General features: G+C 44.8%; 1 protein-coding gene across 1 annotated transcript in view; it reads left to right on the forward strand.

Moving 5' to 3' along the window:
- Positions 1-1,172: 1,172 nt before the first annotated feature.
- LOC308556049 (teneurin-2-like) overlaps positions 1,173-23,727 on the forward strand; it is a 339,816-nt gene continuing 317,261 nt past the window's right edge. The window contains exon 1 of the mRNA XM_081135052.1: positions 1,173-1,687. The gene's annotated coding sequence lies outside the window, so the exon portion shown is untranslated. The remainder of the gene's footprint in view (positions 1,688-23,727) is intronic.

Raw genomic sequence — 23,727 nt, forward strand, 5'->3', positions numbered from 1 at the left:
TCTCAGCATCTATGAGCCTGTTTATATCTTGCTCGTCAGCTTCTTTTGTTCATTAGATTCCACATATAAGTGAAATCATATGGTTCTTGTCTTTCAGTGCCCCGCGTCTTCCCTCCAGTGCCTGAGAGTCAGGTTGCCAGGTCTAGATTCCCGGATGCATTGATTATAATTGACTGGCAGTTGGCAAAATATTCTGGGGCCTCGATTTCCGTCTAGGGTTGATCCTAGAGTGTTTGGACGGGATCAAATCAGGTAATTCACGGGCATCCCACAGCACAGAGCCTGCCCCGGGGCAAGGAAGCAGGAACGGTTAGCTGTTGCTGTTACCACCTCCAGGCCCTGCTGGGTTTTCTGTCAGTTACTCTGTGACTGAGTCAGCCTTCCCCGGGCAGGGAATTGCTTCCTTTGGAATTCCCTTCGCAGAAAGAAAAGCCGCGTTTCTCTTAGGTCTGGAAGCCTAGCTCCCCCGTACCCAGCCCTCAGGTCTCTCTGTGAGGCAGGTGAGCAGGGGCTGAGGGCTCTGCAACCAACCTCCGCCCTCCCTCAAGATGCCACTGGGCTCAGCGCTGCGCCTCTCCGCGCCCCTGACCCCGGCGGGGGCGCCCCGGGGTTCCGGGGAGCACTGGGCATGCTCGCCAGCAAGGCGGGCTCGCGTCCTCGCAGGAGGCTCTGGCTCCCGGGCTCCGCCGTGCGCGGGGGCCCAGCGCAGCTGCCGGTTCCCGGGTTTCGCAGAGCCGAGCCCCGGGTGCGTGCCGCCTGGACACCCAGGCGCCCCTGGCAAACCCCCGGGCGGAACTCCGCTGCACCACTCGGGGTTTGCGCGCGCTCAGGAGCAGGTCTCGGAAACGCCCGGTTAAGGGTTCTCTTCTCTAGACAAAGGGGTGCACGTGGCCCTAGCGCCCCTCTTTCGCAGTCCTGAACCCCTCCCTGGCCCCATACTCCGCAACCGCAGCTGCCTGCAGCCCCAGCGCCCGCACCCAGCTCCCCGGCAGCCTCGGCCTTGGCGCGCGCTGGGGGCCGGGGACTGGCTCGCCCTCCCCGTTCCCGGGGCTGCGCGGGCGGGCGGTGCGCGCGGCGTTGCGCGTGTGCGTGTGCGTGTGTGAGTGTGTGGGAGCGCGCACCGCGCGCGCTCGTGTGCGTGCCTGTGTGTGTGTGCACGCGTGAGCGCGCGTGTCTGCGCGGCGCGCGGGCGGGCGCCGGGGCGCGCGCCGGGGCTCGCGTGCAGGAGCCGCCGGGTGTGCGTGCGTGTGTTATGGGTTTGATTCCAGAGCAGGTTGCACATTGGTCCCGGGTGGCTCGCAGGCTCAGGTCGCGCTTGGGCATCACCCTCCCAGTCGTTTCTGAAGTAGCAGCAGCCGAGCAGCAGCGGCGGCGGCGGCGGCAGCAGCGGCTCCGGCGGCAGCTCGGCGGCGGCGGCGGCTCCGCAGCGCAGCCGGCACAACTGTGCAGAAGCGAGCACCGTCTGGGGAGTTCGGGGGGCGGGTAAGCGGGAGGAGGGGGAAAGCCTGGCGTGGTCTTTGGGATTATTTTTTTCCCCCTTCTTTCCCTCTCTCTCTTTCCGGAGGGGGTGTCGCCCCCTCGAAGTGAAGGAATTTCGCTCCAAAGCGAGCCGGGACCGAAGACTCTAGGCTAAGTTCTGTCTCTGTGTAGATGGTGTCAGGGAGCGAAGCTACTGACCGAGCTGCTGGTAAATGTTTTTCACTTCTTACTCTCTAATGCTTAAGGCTTCCCCCGCTTTTCTTTCTACTTTCGCTTCCTTTCTGTGGCTCCCCGTTTTGCAATAGCTCCTGAGTCAGCTGCAGTTCCCTTCCCCTGTCTCCTTGCGTTTGTGCAGTTTGCAACTTGTTTCGTGGTGTTCTGTGTGTTTTTCCCTCCTTCATCCTCAGATGAGAGCTGGAACATGTAAATTCGGCACTTCGGGAGGTCATCCTTAGTTGCATGAGTTTGGGGGGCGGGGGAGGGGAGAGGCTGGAAGTGGAGGCTGCTATTTCCCTGCGGAAGGACTGCCGGTTTCTCTCTAACGTTCATCGCAATTCTAGGGATTTTTTTTTTTTTTTTTTTTAGGATGCATTTTAACGTTGCATGGGTATTTAAGGTGAATCGTTCCCCAGGATTACAATGCATTTTGATTCAGTTTTGACAGCGTGGCAGATGCCAGTGACCCCAGAACCGATACAGGGTGGCTAAAATATTCCAAATTGGGGGGAGAGTCATCTGCATTCCAAAAGAGAATTTCTTTAAAACGCTGTTTTGCATCACATTGCTGCAGATTTGGGGGGGGGTCTGCGAGAACAGGCACTGAGACTCATGTTGCTAGCAATGATCATAAACATAGAAGGGGTCTTAGTGCATCCCATTCTGTCCTGTTCTCCAGGGACTGAGCTGTCGCTAAATCTACTTAATAAATAAATGCAGGGCTGTGGAGAAGGAGGGAGATTGCTGGTGTTGTTTTATTTAAAATTGTGAGGCGTATACGGCAATTTCTAACCCCAAACCAGCCCTCTCTTAGACCTCCCATGAAGTGGCACCTTGTGGATTGGGGAGGGGGAGGGCAGTTTCCGCTCTACTCATGGACTAAAATTATTTAAAATAGCCAGCATAATGCATGCAAATTGAACTCTAACTCTTTTCTTAAAAATAGAACTGACTCTGTAACTCTTGCTTCCAGGATCTGCTTTAAATATTATTTAAAAATTAATATACAACAGCTCTTGAATGTATTCATATCATTTAAGTTCTTTGGAGGGTTCCGAGCAGTTACTGTGTTTCATTTTGTTTGGCTCTTCCCCCCCTCCCTGAGTTTTCAGTTCCAGTTCAGTAGGAAAACTGAAGGGTCAGTAAGTAAAGGCAAATCAGCAGTTTCCAAAGAAATCAGTGTGTAGTTGTGAAATTTCTGCTAAGCCACGGGAAAAAGAGCTAACGTGATGGCAGCTGAAATGTCGGGAGGGAAGCCTGGGGTAGACCAGGTGGCAGGTTCGGTCGGCGCGCTACCGTTTTGAGGAGCTCTGAGCTCTAGACGTGGGTGGGGGTGTCCAGTTCAGGGATGCTCTGAGGCACATACATGTTACAAGAGAAACTCCTGGCGTATTTGGAAGCCTGCTTCTGCTACTTTGTTGCCACAGAGGGTATGCTTGCAATAATACTGTTAAACTTTTTAAAAATGTGAACTTAGCTGCTGTTGGAAGAATAGCAGAAGACAGTGCAGCCTGCAAAACACACTAGAAAGGAGCTCACCTAGCCAGACCCTCCTTTACACAGACGGACGCCTGCTCCAGACACCGTGCACGTTCACCTGTCCTGGCTCCCTTGTGTTCACAAAGGCTTTTCTTGAAACTGTGGACCTGATTCCTGAGATCTGAAGCCCTCTGGGCTGCTAATGAGAACAGGCATTTTATTTAGACTGAAAGCTCAGCTTACTCGTGGGTTTCTTGAGGTGGCAATGTTGCAATTTTACAATATTTTCATGGCCCCGTGCGTTTACCGTTTTGATCAAGTTGGGGTGTGGAGAGGAAGCTCCACCTTGATTCCTTAGGATCGCAGTGGACTCTGAGGGAAGCCTTTGAGTGCTAGAGAAAAATGAATTCCTAGGGTGAACTGCCATCCTAAGAACCCAAGTCTTCTCAAGCAGCAGGGGTTTCCCATTCTAGGACCCAAACCGGAAAGCAATATACCCCATGCTGAGCAGCTGCATTATTTCTCTGGAATATTCCACACACGTGGGCACGAACAGGTAACCGGCCAGGCGAAGGACTCAGCTGTCTAATTGTTATGTAATATATCCAGAGCATGAATTTATTTATGAAAACATCACAGTTAGCTTTTAGTTTCAGCATCTTCACTAGATGGGAAGACCAAGACTCCACTGATTTAAAGGACATATTCCTTCCTTCTGAGGTTGGTTTTTACCCACCCACCCACTCCTCTTCCTAATTCTAGTTTCCTGGCAACTTCTGAAAAGCTCTGAGAATTTATGTTAAAATGTGAAACATACCTACGCTTGAGGTGTAATGCCTGGTTAGGTTACTGTTAAATCAGCTGGATTTGTAACGACTCCTATGTGGTTCTGTGTGGTATAGTGTTAGTGGCTTGTTGGTGGTTTTACTATCACTATTCTATTATTATTAAGTTTTCCATTAAATCTTAATGAAGCTCATTTTAACTTTCTGTGCCTGCTGTTGACCTCAGGTTAATGTGTCAAAATAATACCATCCTCTCGCTAAGCTTGTTGGTAAATTAGGTAGTTTATTTTTAATCGGCGTGGCATCTGGCAGTGTGCAGAGAAGATAACTTATTTGAGGGGAAAAGTCCATATAGAAAGAGACTGTTGGTTCATGAAACTTCTTAATCCCATTTGCCTGTATTGTTAGGGCTCCTGTTTTCATTTCCATGAGAGGGGAGGCTTCTCTGCCTGGATGAATGAAGTGTTTATGTGCTGGAGCATATCCTATATCTAGAATGTTTCTTAGAACTAACTGCTTTTTCTTTCTTCACTGTGTAATTGAAAGGAACTTTGAAGGATTGTGTGTTTTTAAGGAAAACTTGTATTAGTGAGCTCTTCCGTTGTCTTCTGTTCCTTGTAGACTCATTTTGAGACATGATTTCTGGTGTAATATGGTCAAGGTCATTGCCAAGGGCCTTTTGATTCCTCCCCACTTGAAAACTCAAACTTAAACTGAAAATGAGATTTAAAGAGGCAAAACTTAGATCAAGCTACGACCTTAAGCAGGGCCCTGCCAGCAGCTTATGTTTTTGTCTTCTCATGACTTTGTGTGAAGCAATAGTTTTGTTCTGTGAATTACTGCTTCCTAGGAGCCCGGTAAACTCACAGGGAGACACCGTCTACTCTGCTCAGGGCATGCAACAGATTCACAGCCTTCAGGAAAGATTGCAAGAACAATTTTGGGGGGGGGGGTAGGGCGGGGGGGGTGGATGTCTTTTGATATGCTCTTAATGGGAAGGGACACAGCAATATTTTATTAAATGTATGAGAGTTTCTAATTAGATACCACCCCATTTAAAATTTTGTGAAACCAACAGAAATGCTACAAGAGTCTTGTGTGGCGAGAGCACACCGTAGCGTTGTCGAAGTATTTCTTTGTACTCCTGGTTTCTGTTTTGCTTTATAAAGGGGACATTCACATTATTCAGGGCTTTGTACTATCAGCGGCACATATTCCTAAAAATTATTTTGGGTTGTTTTCTCTACCTAACGAAGATAAACCACCGCCTAACATCATTATTTTAGCAGCCCTGAGAATATGCTGCTTCTATTTCCAAAACATTTCGTGAAGTTGAAGAAGTATAAAATCTTTTCTCTAAAATTCATGTTATGCCCTGCCCCGGTCTACTTAATGTATTGCATACTGTAGTGTGATTTCGAGCTTGAGTATTTTGGTCTTTTTATGAATTCTTAATGGGCAGAAGACGAAGCAGCTTGAGAAATAGTTTGCAAATAAAGTTCCTTTCCTGTTGCCGAGAGACGTTAACGGGTCCACCTCTCCAAAGTGTAGAATCAAGAGCCTTTTATGCGAGAAGAATTGTCAGGAAAAAAGCACAGTTGTGTCTTTTTAGCAGTAGTGTGGGTAAAAAAGAGAGTAGGTGTTTTAACTCTTTTTATGCAAGTTTAGTGATTAGAAATCAAGACTAAATAATATCGCAATATGTAGACATAAAATCCATTTTCCCTACTAAGGATTCACCCCCCTTCCCCAGACAATAGGAATCGATCTTTGACTCTGATGGAAAAACCGACTGCGTCCCTCACCTTGTCACTATCGTGTGGCTCTGGCCAGGGCCTGGGTGATGGGTGCTAAAGGTCCCAGACCTGTCTCGGGAAAATAGGAACGTGTGGTTTGGGAGGAGAGGCATGTTTCTTAAAAGGCTTTGGCTTCTCGGGCCTTGACCTCCCCTCCTTCAGAGGGGCTTTGCCCTCCTTGGTGTTTGTTTACCTCCCCCCCGACGACTCCCCAGCTCGGCTCTTGTCCCTAAGGCGGTTCTGCCCCAGGTCGTTGTGATGTGCACGTGGTTATTGTAAAATGCACATGGTGTTAGTTTCCCAGCTCAGTTGTTCTCATTGCCTTCATTTGTGATTTCTGGAGTGGGAGGCACATCTTCAGAAGTTTGGACTCTGCTTTCCAAAGGACAGTCTGTTGCATTGTTCTGGTGACTAAATCATTTCGCTATGTAGGCTCAAGCCTGTTAAAAAATATTAGAAATTCTCTATAATCCATTTCTGTTAGTATGACCTTGGTAAAGTACTGATTTCTAAGTTATAGAAATAACTTAGAATTTCTGAGTTATAGATTTCTAAGTTACTGATTTCTAAGTTATAGATTTCTGAGTTACTGAGTTATAGACCCCATAGAATAAGGAACTTAGTTATGAATTTGGTTCAAAAGAATAAGTCTTTTTTTTTGTTTTGGTTTATTTAGGTTCCCCAAACTTCAATTTACCTATTAGGAGGTAACCACTAAAGCTGGAGAATATAATTTATGTGATGAAGATAAACTTGGTACTCACAACAACATAACTGATTTAAAATCTTTTGAGAGGACCTTCCTATAGAGGATTCTTTTGGAAAAGGCTTATGTGGAAACACCATTTTTATTATTGCTCAGGATTTAAGTGATACTCAATATTTTGACATTTATCCTACTGTAATTAGAGGAATAAAGGTGTATATAGATCACTAAATAGAATGGATTTTGGTAAAGGTTAATCCCCATCACGTGAAATAACCATTTCACAAGGCTGTGTCAGGTGCTTGCCGTATTTGTCACACGTTTTAAGGAAAAGCGCCACTTCCGAGTTTGATTTCGGATGTTAGGAATAGTCAGGTTAGGGCCCTAGGTCATTTCTATGAATGAAGTTGAAGCACTCGAGAAGACAGCTACGTCCCTGCAGATGACTAACTCATACAGTAAATATCTACGTAGCTAAAATCATAGTTATTATTAGAGACTTTGGGATTTTTAACTGTGATAATTTTTCTAAAGCATTTCAAATGTAAAGTACTTGGTTCTATAGACACATTTCAGGAGCTACAATGTAGAAGGGACATAGGCAAATTAAAGCTGCGGGGAAGTATATTCCTGTTTTATTTTTTAATACCTTCAAAGGGCAGGATTTGGGTTCCCAAGGCAGGCGGCCACTGTGCTGTGCTAAGGGCTCGATCTCATGGCCACACTAACTTGACGCCGAAAGGATGTCTGAGACGGTGAATGGGAACGGGGTGGGTGCTTTTTAAAATGTACAATATAAAACTTTGTTCTGCTTGTCGCTCGAGAGTGCCTCAGAAAGGCGGTTTAACTTAATTTTGTTTTAGGGTTGGCTCTGGCAGTAACCGTATGCACTGCGTGCCCTGCCTGGCCCTCCAGCACCCCCAGTTCTTCTCGGTTTGCTCATGTGGTCGGACGAGACGCCTGGGATCGGAGACCTGTGCATTTAATGGGGGCCCGCGGGGAGGGCACGTGTGTGCGTTTTGGGGAAGACCAGAGGGACTATGCTGTAGTTGGGCACCATTTCCTTATGACATGGCAATCACCATGTCACTGGCTTTATTTTTAGCCTCGCCTCCATGTCTTCAGGAGTCACACGCTGCGTTTTTATCTTTAACCCTAAGCATAATAATATCATTATTACAAAAACATTTCACAGTGGTTAGGACTCTGCGATTTGTGTGACCCAGCATCTAATTTTCTTCCTCTCTAATCCTGTTTATATATCCCTGCACATAATCAGACTCAGTCAGATGAAACCAATTACTAAGGGGGAAAAATCAAATTTATTTATTATATTTATTGGATGTGTCTGTTGCTTAATTGTCCATTGGCAAATTTACATGTGGCCACCGAGAGGGTGGCGGATGTGTGTGGAGAAAGGATCGGTCATCACTTCTCACAGTCCAGAGGAGGCTGCCAAGAAAACAAGAAAAAAAAAGAAAAAGTCCTGCCTCATGGCTACCCGTGTGGGGACCTAAGGACTGAAAAGCAAGGATCACCCCCACAATGTGTTTGGCTAGACACAGGAAAATCTGGAAAAGATTGGGAGTTATCATGGTCGGCCCGCTTGCTAATTCCTCGAGGTCGTGTTAGGAAGAAACCTAAGGAACACTGTACACTTTGAACCAAATAATGATTTCTACGTTCAAAGGTGCGTGTTGGAAACTAACTCAAGGGATCCTGTAGAGCAGGCGACCAAGGCCCCCTCTCGGCTGTGCCCCGGACTGTGGGGAGCTGGAGAGATGGGGGGCCGGGGGGGATGAAGGGCAAGGTGATCTGCAGGGTGGTGGTCGCGAAGCTCCTGGTCCCAGACAGCACCGCTGAAGCCGTGTGTTAAAATAGATCCGTGTTTGGTCTTTGACGGTAAAGACATACGCAGATCTTTATTTTTGGTCTCGTGTGTTTTTGTTAAAAAAAAAATGTCTTGCCTCAACCAAAAATGGTTTTCTGCTCTTAGTTTTCACGCCTGTCAGTTTAATGGGATTCAGCTCGAGCAAGGCTGTGTCTTGTTTTCCCCCCACTTGCCCTCCTCGTAGGTTTGGGGAAAGTTAGTCCGTGTGGAAGTTGCTCTTCAAATGTGGCGAGGCGGAGTCGTTCTCGGGAGCATCTTCTTTCTTAGGGAATTCCTCAGCTCCAGCGACCTCTGCATTGTTATCACCCTGTCCTATTCGCACCCCCAAGGTAGAACGTTTTTATGAACTTTAGGGAGGAAAGCAAACCACTCTTGGACTTGAGGCATTTGAAGATTGTTTTCAATCAAACACTGAATGAAATGTGTGTCGTTTTTGTTTTTTAACCTTCACCCAAGGATATGTTTAGAGAGAGGAAGGGAGAGAGAGAGAAACATCGATGTGAGAGAAACATCAATGGTTGCCTCCCATCTATGCCCCCCTGGGGATCGAACCCTCAACCTAGGTATGTGCCCTGAGCGGGATTCGAACCCACGGCCTTTGGTGTGCAGGACGGCGCCCCAATTGACTGAGCCGCCTGCTCGGGGTGGGTGAAATGTGTTTTAAGACATGCAGCGCTTCAGAGAAGACCATGGATAAATTATGATTGATGGCGAATTACGGTTTATTTGGGGATGCTGCTATTGAAGGAACTGTTTAAGCATTAGGCTTGTGTCGTGTTTGGCTGCAAAGAAACGAAAATGGAAACATGAAGAATCGAGAGGGAGAGGTGCTTCTGCACCTGTCGACTCAGCAAGAAGATGTTAGAGAGGAGCTGAGTGTTGCCTGTATTCTAATCTATATTTTAAAAGCTCTTCTGAAATCACTTAATAGAATGATAGTTTCATTACGGAATAAAAGTCGCCATCGGCCGGATTCGCTGTCAGAGCCACACAGTAAATAGACAGAGAGGCCGAGCGCGACTTCCCGCCACGGTGGTTTTCACTGAGCTCGTCCCCGCGCCGCTCTAGGTATCCGAGGGCGCCGGCGCTCTTTATATGATTTGTGTGCGTTCCCAGGGATTGTGAAGTCTTTTCCTGGGCAATTTTCGAGTTAAAATTGTGTTACGGCTACCCTGAAGGTTGTCATTTCTTGGTTTTTGTCTTGTCAGTCAATTCATAAGTGTTTATTAAGCCCCCATGGGGTGCACACAGAGGCGTGCACAGTTTGGGGGGGTAGGTGAGTGCGCGTGCTTATGATCAGCCGCTGGCCTAGGAGCCTTCATTCTAGAGGCAAAAGGACCGTTACGTGTGGCTGTGTGTATAAAATAATATTTTAATTACAGGAGTTGGTAGTAGTTGTTTTTCCGGTTTTTGTTTTGGTTTGAATAGCTTTGCCCTGTGACTCCAAATGTATTACATTGAGAAAAGCATAGCTCGAGGGGCGGCCAGAATTATAATTTCTTACCTTTCTTTCTCCCCTCCCTGCGTCCCTTCCTTTCAATTCAGGTATCTAATGAGAGACGTGTTTAAGGAAAGCCAGAGGGCAGGTGTTAGACTGCAGAGCCTGGCCAGGAGGAATCGTGTCACTGTTAGCACCTGGGTTTTGGAGTAAGGACAGGTTCTGGTGCTGGCCACTCTCAGGATGTGCCTGTTACCTGTGTAAATTCAATCAGCGGACGGAGAAATGACTCTCCGCCCCAAAGCTGTCAACTTCCATTTTTCATGACCAATGAATCAATTTATGATTTACCTTTTTTTTTTTTAATGAAGGGTGTTTGAAAAATGATAGGAATTGGGAAGGAAAGGAAAATTTTAAGTAGTCCCAACATGCCATGGAAAAACACAAATGCTCTTTAAAAGAATAGTTTCCCTGTTCAACTTGAAAGCATAGGTTGGCTATGTAGGCTCCGGGGTTGACTTCTGAAAACGCATTCACTCTCTTAAATTCCTCTTTTATCAGCCGTTTGTGGGAAGGGTGATGTTCTTGACAGGTGCCAGTGAACAGCTCTGAAAGGGAAATGGCAGGAGGCGGGGAGCACAGGCCCTGACCCCTTCCCAGCCCAGGTAATAGCTCCTGGACCTCAGCAGGCAGGCAGCTCCGACTGTCCAGATCGCCGGTCAGGCTCCTGATTAGCGCTTATTTTGACCGTGATTTGTAAAATGTGCTTATGTCATGTCCAGCCACTGATAGCCAAGCCATCAGAATTCCGTTTCCATTTTCTGTCCCTCGTTGATCTGCACCCGGGAAGCAGTGGCTGAGAGAAAACAGGAAGGGTCTTCGCTGGTGGTTCCTCATTTAAACTTTGACCCTTGGCTCTTTTCCTGTTGGGTACGTGAATTTCTGAGGACTTATGAAAAATTCATGGCCAGGGTCCTTCCGGATGTGAAGTTCCCTCCTCTTTGTGGTGAGAGAATATTCTTTAGGGCTCCCAATCTTGCAGGATCTCTTATTTATTTTCTAACAGCTTATAAAATTAACTGACACAGAGTAAAAGCACAATTTGAATGATTATATTTGATTTTGGGATCGAGTTACGTTCTTGCTTATAAGCTAAAGAGACTCATGCTGGCTAATGTAAACAGGAGAGGAATGTGTTAGAAGGATATTGGGAATCACGAAATCACTGGGAAACACGTGGAACCGGGCACATCTGCTTCGGCCACTGAAGCTGGGTGCCCAGCTGGAGCCCTCCACATCCCTGGCATTGGGCTGTGCCCTTGCCATGAGCATCAACCAGCACGACTGCCCCAGATATGTGGCTGTTTGTACCAAACCAGCAAGAAACCCTGGTCCTTTCTTCTGGGGACCCCTGGGTCTCTAGTCAAAGTTCTGGGCTGGTGCATCCATCTGATTAGCTGCATCTCAATGAAGTGTCCACACCCCTGTGACTAGGAAGGCTGAGGCATCCATAGTCTGGCCTTTTCATATTCTCTAATGAGACAAAATGATTTTGGCTTCCAGCAAGATATAAGTGGTGGAACTTCCTCAAAATAAGGGGGGTGGGCAGTCAATAAAACAGAAACAAAAAGCCCCCAGCAAATCTTTACTGTTAATCCGTGAGTGACCTGTTGGATCTTAGGGGATGGAGAGCAGGTGCCTCACAGTATGAACTTGAAAGACTAATAGCAGAGTAAATGATTATAAAAGTATTAAGCACACACCGATCTCAGATATGTTTGCCATGTAGAAAATTATTTTTATCACCAACAGCCACTTTTAATTGTTACCCTTTAAAATTCTGCTCATGCTGAAGTTAAAGATAATTCACCTAGAATAGGCTGAAATTTGCGTCTGGATAAATATGTAAAGTTGATAAGTGGTCTCAAAAAAGGTAAAAGGGATTTGTTTCACGTACATAAGAAGAACATCTGGATGGCTAAGTAATTGCCTGTGAGCAAATTAATAGGAGTTCCAGATAACAGATCAGACCCGCTCTCTCCTTAGAAATCATTCACAAGAGTCATCGTGGTACTTGAAAGAAATAAAGCTGCATCTTTTTCCATAGCTTAGACTTTCCGTGGTTCAAACAGGTCTTCCTAAATTATTAGTAAACCTGGTGAAGTTCAGGACTCACGCAAGTAATCCACATGTGTAGTAAGGCTATTGCGTCTGAAGGTTCAGTCTTTTATTTTCAATTCCAAATTAATATATTTACCCTCCCATCGCCGTCTCCCAAGGATTTTGAGAATTAATTAGAAACAAAACCACTTTCAATCCTTGGTTGATACTTTCTTTTCTGAAGAACTGTGAGAGACTGCAGTGTTGTTAATAATGAGAAAGGCTCACCCAATAAAATAATCCGACTGGCTGAGGTCTCACGTGGTTGGTATTTTCTAATATAAATCACTGTAGGATTAGATAGTTAAATATTGAATATTGTCTCATTTAATGCAGTGCCATGAAATATTAATGATAATGATGCTTCTCCAGTTTGGGGAATAGGGAGATTTTTAAATTTTTTTTTTTCTTTTTTACTGACTAATAGCTTTGGCTGGTAACATGATATGTTTTCAAAATGATAATGAAGATGTTTATATGAAGGTGAAGCGGGAAATAAGTGGCCACCGAATCGATAGATTTCAAACAAGTCAATGGTCACAAAATTGTCTTAGTCTTTGTGTATTAACTAGTTTTGTTTATATTCTAATGACTCCGCTGCGATCATTGTGGATGGCTCTGAGGATCTGTTAAGAGAGCAGGTTTACTCTATCAGGCCCTTGAAGGGAGCCACTGGTGTTTAGTTTGGCATGAGGCGTGCAAGTCTAACATCGGGTTGGGCTTGGAGGGAAGGCTGGCCGGGTGGAGTGTCACCTTTGAAATGGATTATTCAGGATGTAAAAAAGAGGGGGCGGGGGCAAAAAAGAAAACAAAGGAAAAAGTGAAAGAGAGAAAGAGAAATACTGACCAAATAGCCCAAGCCCCTTAGAACCAAATAGTTACTGAGTAGAGTAAAGCTTGGTATTGACCAGGTTGGTTGTTCTTGTGTTTCCTGCGCTGACTTTCTTCCGTACTCTTGATTCCGCCTGTTTATATCTCAAATCAGGGGACTAAAATTGCATGATAAATAGGGTGACTATTGTTAAAATATTCCGTCCGTCATGAATACAGAATAAGAACATATACAGTGGATCAAGTTTGTTTAAATCGTGTGTGTGTGTGTGTGTGTTTAATCCAGGGGGAACTTCAGTGTTTTGTGAGATGATTTTATGTGAAATTGCTGTTATTCTTGTTTCAGACCTAGTAATTTAACAGTTGAAAAGCTCTCTTTTTTTTTGTCCTCTGTAGTTATGTGTGTGGTGTAAGTGAATACATTTTATTTTAAAAAGTGTTTTGGGGTAGCATTCTTTTAGCACAAACTTCGTCCTTGATAAAGGAGCCGGCTGTAATTTGCAGAAATGACTGTTTCTTTTTCTCTCGTTGTTGGATAATTGCTCTTTGTATACACTGTGAAAATGCTCATATAGACCAGTGACAAAGCCTAGCAGATGCACTTGCAATTATCTGGAATTTAAGTAAATGTTGCATCTGATACACACAAAGCAAAGGCTTTGCCCAGGCAGCTCGCACACTGGCATGTGGATTGCTGAGAATACAATGAGTAGATTTTTAATGGAAAACAAATGGGACGATTAGTAAGTTTTGTCTTTTACTTGAAAAGACACCCGCTTCAGGCATGGCCTACAACTCATTTGTATTCATAGTTGGTGCAGTTCTAAATCTGACCTTTGAAATCGAAAAAAAAAAAAAAATTTTTTTTTAAATGTTTAAAACAAAATGTGTGGCTGTGTCTTTATTGGAGTCACACCCATCGTTTTCTGGAAAAAGAATGGCACAATAAATATTTGTTTCATATTTCAGTTTTATTTTCTTCTGACAGTTAAGGAGAGAGTTCACTTATTAAGGCCCCACAAATGTAAAAGGGGATTTTGTATTATAAATAAATCATGCTATAGATAAAAGATAATTACAACATTATTTTACCAACCTCAATTCACAAGGAGACCATGAGAAGGAATATATATATAATGGGTCCAAATTCTACTTCTTATTGTCAACAAAAGCGATCTAGCCGGAGCAGTAGTTCTCTGCAAAAGCCTCTCTCCCAGTTTTTGTGAGAGATTAATCCTTTCCACCGCGAGTTTTTTGTTGTTGATAGACTTACATAAGTGAGATATTTGAAAGCTTAATCTTTTTTTCTCTCTCTGTACTTATTCTTAGAAAATATTAAATGCATGGAGCTTTTCGGATTCTCTTAAATGCCTTCAGGCCTTTTGGGGGGTGGGTTAAATTATGTTTACTTTCAGGCACGAGGTTCTCCGTAATTGGGCCAGTTGGCTTCTTACCTTATAGTTTGAAGATGTCCCTGGCCATCCTGGCCTTTCAGTGAAGCAATTTCAAAAGCGACTCAGGCAACGTAAAGACGCGCCGATCTTGCCCACTTTCTGCTTTCTTCTCAGTGTAGAATGGAATCTAATAATAACCGGAGATCTTTTCTAATTCTTTTAAAAGTCAGAGGCCTCCGGGGAGTCTAAGGGTTGAATAATTGTTGGAAGAAAAAAAAAAAAAGAGTGGGTAAAGTAGATTTGGGGAGAAATGTTTAAGAAGCAAAGGGAGAGCCTGGCAGAAGCATTTTAGACTCTGAATTAGAACCAGACACGTGCCGCATCCACCTTAACTGCTTTCCCAAAACAAAACAGAAAACCTCCTCAAGTAAGTGCTTTGTATAGCATTTCAAAGACGACAGAATTTACTCCGATGTGCCTTGTCACACTGTCCCGGGCCTTCCTCCATCTCTCCAGGGCCGTGACCCCCCAGTTCCCCCTCCCCTCTTCCCCCCCCCCACCCACCTCCATGTCTTAAACTATCCCGGGCTATCTTTAGGCTTGGAGAGAAACCAGGTGCTTTCCTTGGTATTTAAGCAGCTTGCTATTTTGAAATTCCCTTAGATGACTGTGGGCATTTTTATTTCTGTCTCTCGAAGCATTTCTCCGCCTTTCTGAAGGAGAATCTGCTTATTCGGTACCCAGAAGGGGACCCTGGGGACCCGCCCAGCCATCTCGGGGATAGTGTGCCGGCAAAGAGACGGGAGTGTCACGCGCGCCCTCCCGTGGGGGTCTCCAGGGGAGATATTTGCACAATAGCAGATCCTCAAAGGATAAATATGTACAAAGCCCGTCTTTGCAGTCGCGTGGAGTCAGTAGGAAGCGGCACCTCGGAGGAGGGGAGCCCACTGATTGCTCAGCCCCAAGGAGCTTCTCGAGCGATTCCAGACCCAGGGCCCGACTGTCAGCCGCGCGTGCCAGGGAGCAGCTGCCGCCGTCGGAGGACAGCTCTCCGCGGCTAGATGCTCTGTCCCTGTAGATGGCCACCTGGGACTGGCGGGGGCGGCCGGAGAGGGAGAGGGAGAGGAGAAGAGAATATTGATCACTTTATCAGTCCCCCTTTAGAACTGGGCCGTGTGGCTCACTGTCCACCTGCTGAACTTTCCGCCAACCAGGCGGGCTTACAGCGGGTTCGAGAGTGACGCCAGGTGATGCAGGCGTCTCGTTTCCCCTGCAGGTGGGAGGAGTGACACCGGCTCCGGGGGATGCCCCTGGAAAAGATGTGGGAATTATCTGATAGCCCAGGCGCCAGGAAAGCATGTGTCCCTCCGAAGGTTCGAGAGGACTCATTGTTCTTCTGGGAGGGAGGGTGGACCTGGTCTCTTTTCCTTCTGTATCTGTGCACGTTTATGTATAATACGCGCATATGTAAAAAATAATCTTTCTTTCACTGTTCTTCCTTTCTCTCCTGCTCTCCATACCTACGTGGCATGCATGCGCATGTATGTGCACACATATCGTGCGCACACGGGCGTGGTGCATGAAGCCTGGTCACCTGTGAAATATCAGCTCCCATCTGCACCCATCGTTCACCCCCAGATGCCCCGAGTGTCCAGCGGGTGCAGTTGGTTCCATGAAAGCAGAGTATGTGCTGCCTGAAAGATACAAATTTCAGTCTTTGTGACTCATGTCCATAGTGAGAGGGCCTGGAAAGGGCTTCATGTTGTGGGAAATAATCTTACATCCCTCTGTTTCCCAATTTTAAAAGATTTTTGAAAAGAAACAAGAGGAGAGTTTGGTGCGGTTTCCCAGCTTCTCACTTGTTTGGGGCCGAGTCCTCCAGGCTTCCGCTGAGCCACCTGCGTTTCCCAGATGTACTCGCAGGTCCCTAAGCGTGGGATAAGTTACGTGTGTGAGTGCCCGATGGCAGCCCCGACGCCAGACTTGTGATCTGCCCTTTTTCTGATGGAGACTCAGCTGTCCGTTTCAGATCCGCGTGTCCTTTGTGAGCCCGGGTGGCAGATCGCCAAAAAGTTGTGCGTGTGTGTGGAAAAAGCAGGCTTTTCTGTTTCCCCCACAACCAGCTATCTGGAGGGTACTCCAGCCACTGAGGACTGCAGCTGCGGTGCCAATATCGCACGTAATTCACGATTGACTCGTGGAAGGTGGAAGGCGCAGCCCCCCCTCCAGCCCCCGCCCGTCCGGCCGCCGAGCCGGCCGAGATGAGGCCCTTCACCCCGAGCTTTCCGTGCCGTTCACTGTAGCTCGTGTCCCATCGAGCGCTGGGAGCCGGTCCTGTCGATTTGTAGCGCTCTCTGGAGGACTCTGAGTCTTGAAAACCCTGGGTCGTATTGATCCTTGAGTGAAGGTGGTTGAATTTCTTCTGAGGTTTATCAGAATAATGATGATGTTTTCATTGAACCGTTTCAGACACTTCTTTGTGAGTGCACAAGACAGACGAATGACCTTGTACACATGCCAGAAAGGTCGCCTGACTTCGCATTGCCTTGCACAGGGTATGGGCTTGATAAGTATCGTGCCTGAGTGAAAAATCCATCATGGATTTTTCCCTTCCTTTGGGAATACGGGAAGACTGTACCATGTGATTTTTTTTTTAAAACTATGGCTGAATGAATTATCTTTGTTTCAGGGACCTATATCTATATATCTATATGTATATCTATATATCTATATATATCTATATATGTGTATCTGTATATATCTCTATCTCTATCTCTATCTCTATCTCTATCTCTATCTCTATCTCTATCTCTATCTCTATCATCTATCTATATCATCTATATCTATATCTATATCATCTATATCTATATCTATACACACACATGCATATTTATGAATTTTGTCATTGCAACTTCTGTTCTCTTATAAATAAAGAAATTGTCACAAATATGACTGAAGGACAGATTTAGGTATTGAACAGCGTACTCCGGACTTAGGATGAATAGAGCCCTGAATTAGCTGTCCGTCAAATGCTTAATATGAAGATATTTTAAATAATCATTTTCTCTCTCCATCCTTTCCATTCATTAGATGCCATGGTCGTTATTGTATAGGGATTACAAAAGTGGCACCGTTCTGTATGAGGAAAGGCATCATTTCATGAAGAGAAGCAGGTGTGGTGTGTTTTACTGGAAGTTAGGGAAAGAGCTGATAAAATGTAGAGGTCAGTAAACAGTGACTTGTGGGCCAAATTCGACCTAGTACGTGTTTTTATATGCCCATGTGCCAAAAATTGTTTTTGTATTTTCAAATGATGAAAATCAAAAGAAATGTAAAATTTCCTGGCTACCACAAGTTATGTGAGATTAAAGGGTCCCTGTTCACAAAGGAGTTTTACTGGAGCACAGCCACACCCGTTCAATGGCTTGGTTTGGCTGGCTGCCCTTGCCCTACAACAGGGATGTCGGTCAGCAGGGTCCACAAGCCTAAAAGATTTCCTGCTTGTCCCTTTACAGGAAAAGTTTGCTGGCCCTTATCTAACGTGTGGTTTGCAAGGATTCAAAGGCAGTGCAATAAAATAGGCGCTTTTTATTTTTTGTAATGGGTTCATAGACATTATTGGGTTTGAGCTGCGTTGGGATCTTTGAGTTTATGGATTATTGGATATGTGAACCACGGGAGATTTTGTAGCTGTTCGGAATGTTAGCTCTTGGTTTTACAGCAGAATAGACGGAATGTTTTCCTCTCAGGTGGGAAAGACGTGCTCAAAGAACGGGGCTTGAGATTGGAATTTAAGGTTTGCATTTTTCTGATCCTTTTAGGATAGTTGGATGAGCCACTCCCTCCCTGTCTCCCCACACATACAGAAGTTATTCCTGACAGATTTGTTTTTTCAATCAGTGGCATTATTGGAGGGCATACATTACTAGTTTTTAGGTACACCCCTTTAGACCTACCCCCGAGAGTATTTCTGGCCCAGGGAAACCAGATTCATGTACAGTCACTTAAGGAATATGTATGGAGGACTATGATGGGTCAGACATTGCCCAATTCTTTTTTGTCCTGACGTTTACAGTGTTCCAGATAGGTGATGATGAACTCAGGGAGGGTGGTGGTGGTAAGAGGCAGATAGACGTGGGGTGTGGTGTTGAGGTGGAATCAACAGCTCTAGCTAACGTGTTGGATGCAAAAAGTGAGCATAAGAGAAGAACCAAGGATGGCTTCTAGGGTTCTGGTTTGAGCATTAGACTAAACAGGAGCACTGTCTACTGAGAAAGAACATATTTATGGGTGGAGATCGCAAAACCACACCTAAATCTGATGGGGATCCAGGGAAGGCAGATTGACTGGGGTGAGGCCTGAGAATGAATAGAGGGGGTGACCCTGGGGTCAGGGAGTCTGAGTTGAAAGACCACTGTGGTGAATCTGGTGAGAGACGCTGAGCCCATCGCCTCAAGTGATGAAAGATAGGACAGAGAGAAGGCAGGGGATCCATAGCTAATTTAGGAAGAGGAATCAGCGTGACTTAATTGGAGGTGGGAAGGAAGGAAGAAGGAAGACCCTAGAGTGCCCTTGGGTTGACCATGAACGCGTGGCACATGGTGAGCAGTTTTGGAGGAAAAGAGTGGAAGTCCAGGTGGGGCCACGTGACTCTGAGATGCCTTTGGTAGGGATGCCCTGTCAACTTAGGAATCTGCCTCTAACCATAGGGACAAGATCCCTTTGGTGGCGTTAATGTGAGCAAAAGTGCCCAGGGAATTTAGTAAGAAGAGAGGAGAGGCCTGGAGACGGGTGCTGGGAAACACCCCCTTCCCAGCACAGGCTGAGTAAGAGGGAGCGTGGGGAGGGACTGAAAAGTGACAAGGGGGGAGAACCCTGTGGCTGAAACTAAGGCAGAAAAGAGTTTCCAGGAGCAGGTCACTACGTGCAGTGTCAGCTGCCACGGACACACCTAGGACGTTTGGGTTGGAAGGCATCCAGTCCGGTCTGGCCATGCAGAGGCCACAGTTTCACAGCAGGGTCAGAGTCAGTGGAAGGCAGGGCTACGTGGGGACAAGCAGTTAATGGGAGTTCAGAAAACGGGAACTGAGATACCTCATCCAGCCAACAAGTAGGTGAAAACAAACCAAAAAGGGAATTAGGAAGATCAGAGAGAAAAGCGATCTCTATCAGGTATCAAGGGATAGATGCCAAAGCCTATTTGCATGGTCAGAGGTTCCCTCTTTTGCAATTAGTAATCAGGACTTTAACTTTCTTTAAGGAATTGGACTGTTCCGATGAAGGCTTTATCTTATAAATCACATTTAAGAGTTTTTCCCTGGGAACCCATCTGAAAGAAATCTGCAGCCAGATCTTCACCATGCAAAAGTAACCTCTACGAAAGGGGCTTGTATATTTGTTGTTTAAAGAAAAGCCCACTAAACATGTAGCACGTAACGAAATAAATGTGCAAAAAATAACAGATGTTTGGGTCATGCTAGAGACTTGCTGTTTGAGTAGATCATGTTTTTATTCTGGTCTGGTTGTTTCATTAGGAGCCACTTATTTAATACAGTGGGGAAAATAGGTTAATTAATTGGTTTGTCGTCATGTGGAGGTTTTGAGACGGACACGGAGGCTGGCACAGAAGCTACTCGGAAGTGGTTCTGAAATTCAGAAGTTGCACGTGTCTAAATGAAAATGCCGTCTTGATGTGATGCGAGGCTCTGACGTTTCCAGCACATGGGGGCGCGTTCGCAAGGGGAAACGTCAGGCCGCAGAGCCGAGATCTTGCTTTCCTGGCTCGACCCCCCAGTGCTCACCTGATTTGTGGGGTCGGAGGAGTGATGCTGAAGCGCACGAACGTCCCTCAGCTTCCTTGCAGGACAAGAGCACTGTCCAAGACCTACCCAGAGTGGAGGCAAAGCAAAAATACCAGCAGTAACAATAATAACGGGAGCAGGTTAAATGCTCCTGTGAGTTCTTGGCTCGTGGATTCAGTCAAATGCTCAGCTTTTCCCAGGCAGGCTGCAAAATCCCCCCCCCCCCCCCCCCCCCCCCCCCCCCCGTCACCTTTTACTGCAAATGTTGACCCCCAGGCTATCCTCGGGGACAGCGCCCTGGGTCAAAAGGCACAATATTGTGTGGGTGGCAGTGCCTGTTTTACTCAGCAGGGCACACAGCACACGCTGTTGAGACCTGGAATGTGACTACCCTTTTAGGTTCTCTCTCTCTCTTTTTTAAACAGACAAATCTCTTTGGAGTCTCCAAATGCTGATTTTATTTTGCTTTCTGCTGCTCCTGCCTTTATTTATTCAGTGAGTTGCTTATGGAAAGAGTTACTTGCTGGAGTTGATTTAATTCATATCGTATAAAAATTCTTTTTGCACTTATATCAAACTGATTCTGTATTCACAATAATATTTTACCCTGCTTGTAACAGCAAAGTGACAAGGGATATTTTCGGATATACTCTGTAGTTTGTATGAGAAAGTACTAGGGTAAAAAAGAGTTCTTTTACAGGAAAATATCGCTGGAGTAGCATAGCTATTTCAGAACTAGAAACCACTTAGGAGAACATTTAGTTTTAACCTCCTAAAGGGAAATTTGGGCCTAAAGTGATGACAACTTGCAAAAACACCTATAAAACCTGTTGTATTGCCCAAATGAAACAAATCATAAGATATTAAATTGTATTTTAACACCATTTTAAAGATAGAAAACACGATATCTAAAAATCTCCTCTTAAAAAAAGAATTCTAACGGTGGGATAAAGCTCTCTGGGATAAAATAAATTATAATTATTCAAAATTTGTTAATAATCAATTAATAATAATAGTCTATTAACTATTCCTGGTGAGTTTCCTCCTGTGAAGTATTAGACACTAGAGAGGTCATTTTGCAGTGATACAGATTTTTTCGCCATTAATTTAAAGTTTCTTCGCATAAAAATAATTAAATACAACTAATATATTTAAAATTCTTTTTGCTTGGTGACATTTTTTTTTTTTTCCTAGAAAACCCTCTAGGTCTCATTTGCAAAGCTGCTTTGAAGTTAATTTCATGCAGATCCTCCTCATTTGTACTTGTGGCGAATTATTGTTAAACTAAAAGAAAAAGATCTAAAAACCCCAAATCACCCAAACTTACCATTTATTTCATCTTTTGTCTAAATCGGTTTATTTTCCACCATGCAAGTGATGCTTCGTGCTTCAAGTCTCCAATAAATTAAGCAGATGTGATAAGACCTTCCTGTGAATTCACATAGGATGCCGCGGAATTCCTGCTTAGCAGTCCAGGTGTCTTCACCCAAGAACACTTATTAAGATACCTATCACCTCATTAAAGCGTCCCTACAAATACAAACCTCTTCTGGAGTGTTCTTTTCGTTTTCAGTTGTACTTTGGATAATTGGGGGAAGGGTATTTTCATTATGCAGATGATCCCTGATGCTCAAATCAGAGCTTAATTGTCAGCGAACAGGTCAGTGTATATATATTTCCTCATGAATATTTGAAGTTTTAGTCGAAACCGGGTTGTGGCACAAATGTCAAGCTCCCGTCTCCTACCGTAATTTAATTTACTGTGACCACGGTGTCAGATTTAAACTACGGTGCGCATTGGTGATGGACAGTCACCCACTTGTGGTCGGGTTGGTAAGGCAGGATTTCTTCTCTGTCTTAAAATTCTAAGGGCATTTTGAAGATATGTGTAATTTCAGGGCAAGACGGCCGACCTGTTTCTTCAAGTGTCTCATTTCTACAAATAGAATAAAATTCAGTAAATAAATCCTTAGACCGAGGATCTTGGGAGAGGGACTCCCGTCGCACAGTGGAAAGGAAAATGCTTTCCACAACACTTGTGCTCTTCTCAGACGGTTCATTATTCACAGAGGGTGTGCAGTGAGTGTTTTAGCTTCTCTTACTTAGAAAATAGACTCCACTCTCAGTGATAGGCTTTGGGACTCTAGTTTGTGGATTATCTGTCACAAAATGTTAATCCCAGCCGTGATTCCGAGTCAGTTCCTTTGCTCAGGAATTGTAATTCATTTTGAATATTAGCCTTAGGGGTAGAAACATGATTAGAAATGCAGAATAATGCTTTCATTCAAAACCAATTAAAACAACGTCTGGATTCCCCCACATAATGTCTAATCCACGGCACTGCACTTCCCCATTAGGGTGGATTGAATTTGATGTGTTGAAAGATGATTTAAAACTTAGTCACTGAAATAGATTTCAAGAAACATTTAATTTTAGTTTTTACTGATGAGGAAAATACTTAGTGTCTCATTTGAAAACTATGAAATTGCATTATAATCTTGGCAAAAAAATAAAAATAGAGCTGCTGTTTTTGACCTGTTATAAAATTGGTTTCATATAAACTATACCATATTTGCTTTAAGCTACTATGCAGCGCCCTGCAATAAAGTACCACTTTACTACGGTATATAGGAAAACCATCAATTATAAAGGTTATTTTTTCATGGTAGTGTTATGTAATCTGGTACATTTTTATTTCATGCAGACAAAAAACAACAACACACAGTTGATAGGAAGGTAGTAAAAAGCATATTCTATAAATTCATATTGTAGAGATGGGATCCATTGGCTTTACTTTTTGGGGATCTGTGTTTAAAACCAAAAATGGGAAATGTTATAACTCTTTGAGTAAGTATGTGGCTTGTTATTTTGTTATGATTAGGTACTTATCAGGGAAATAACACTCAATACATAAAAAAGATTTTTAATAGGTGTCCAGCTCGCAGAATGTGTTTTGGGCAGTACCTATGCTCCTCGGACTTCAAGGGCCTTGTGCTGTAGGATGTCAACGAAGAGCTTTCCTTCCACTGTGTGGCCGCTTGTGCGAAGGGAATTTGGGAAGGAAGCCTGTCAGATGTACTTTAAAATTAAGTGCAAGGGCCCTGGCATAAACCTAGGTTGTGGGAACCATGCTTTCTCTCTCTCTCTCCCTCCCTGCCTTCCTCTCTCTCTAAAATCAATAAGCATATCCTCGGGTGAGGGTTAAAAATAATAATATAATTAAGTAAAAGCAATTCAGTCTGATCATATTAATCAACTAGATTTTACTTTGAACTAACCTTTCTTTCCAGCTGTTTTCCTAAGATGATTAGACTACGGAGTCAGGAAAAATAATAAATTCATTAAAAATTAAAAACTTAAGTAAACATCTACAATGCAAGTCGTTAAGAATAAATAAAATGTTTTGTTTTTTTTAAGCAGTGGAAGTCTAGAAAGGAAGTTGGTTTTGGTTTTGGCTTTGTTTTCCCTCCCCTTGGACCCCCAGTCTCGGCTGCCTCCCTGTTTCCAAGGCGATGCAGTCCGGACGCGGGGCTCCGGGGCTCCGGCGGGGCCCTTGCCCTGTCTGCGCGCTGTGTGCAGATTCACAGAGGCGTCTCCTGAGTGTTGGCAGTGCTCTGTTGAGGGCAGGGCACATGGAAAAGATACAAAGAAGATCCATCACCCCTCTCTGGGTATCAAATATTTGCATTCCATTAGTTTGTCAGTTAAAAGAATGCCCCTTTTTGACCCAAACCTGTAGGACATTCTTTAG

The sequence above is a fragment of the Miniopterus schreibersii genome, assembly GCF_964146895.1.
Source record: "Miniopterus schreibersii genome assembly, chromosome: 4".
Taxonomy (NCBI): Eukaryota; Metazoa; Chordata; class Mammalia; order Chiroptera; family Miniopteridae; genus Miniopterus; species Miniopterus schreibersii.